Below are 989 nucleotides of genomic sequence, written 5' to 3'. Positions count from 1 at the left end.
AGTAGGCTCTTGTGTCCAGGAGAAAACGAATATACTTACCAGTAATGTTAATGCTTATCCACAGCTCTTCTGGGAGGATCTAAATCGTTGAAGCATCCTCCTTTGTTTCCAGTTGGGAGCTGGGGCCTGTCAGTCTTGTCAGCCATGAGGACCTGACCTTGGCCATGTGTCCTTCAGATCCACACTTAAATCAAGTGAGTGGGAGCTTCCTCTCTATTCCCTTGCCTATCTGTGGCTCTCGTCTGTGAATGGATGATATTCTTGATATCCTCCCACAGCTCATCAGGCCTTCCTTCATTAGTATTCAAGTCCTCAAACCTGTTCTTGAGATGGTTCTCGGCCTCAAGTTCAAACAACAAACAAACAAGTTCAAGGCCTCAAACTTGTTCTTGAGATAAAGAGGCAATGATGATGAAGGAAGAAGCTCAAGCTGCTCTGAAGGAGTTGGCAAAAAATAAGGCCCTAGAATTGATTGAATACCAATTGGCATATTTCAGTAAACAGATGCCGCTTTGAGTGTGCTTACCAAGTTGTGCCAATTCTGGAGGACAGCTGCCTGGCCAACTGATGGGAAGATGTCCATATTCATTTCCATTCCCCTAAAAGGTGATCCAACAGAGTGTAGAAATTATCAAACAATATCACTAATACCACCCTAAAGCAGAATCCTGCTGAAGATTGTCCAAAAATGACTGGAACAGTATATTGATGACAAAGAACTACCAGAAAACAGGCTAGGTTAGAAAAAGCCGTGGCAGTAGGGATATCATTGCCAATGTCAAATGGAGCTTTGCTAGAAGTGAAGAGTACCTGAAATGTGCCTATTTGTGGGTTGTGAGTTTGGTTTTTGTTTGTTTTTGGTTGGGGGTTTTTGTGTGTGTGTATTTTTATTGTTTGTTTTTTGTTGTTGTTTTTTGCTATTCAAAGGCATTTGACTGTGTGAATCACAACAAATTGTGACTAACCTTGAGAAGAATGGGAATCCCAGA

This window comes from Elephantulus edwardii, unplaced genomic scaffold, assembly GCF_000299155.1.
Source record: "Elephantulus edwardii isolate Elephantulus edwardi_28Jun2011 unplaced genomic scaffold, EleEdw1.0 scaffold00104, whole genome shotgun sequence".
Taxonomy (NCBI): domain Eukaryota; kingdom Metazoa; phylum Chordata; class Mammalia; order Macroscelidea; family Macroscelididae; genus Elephantulus; species Elephantulus edwardii.
The sequence above is the reverse complement of the archived record's forward strand: the minus strand, read 5'-3'. Positions refer to the sequence as shown.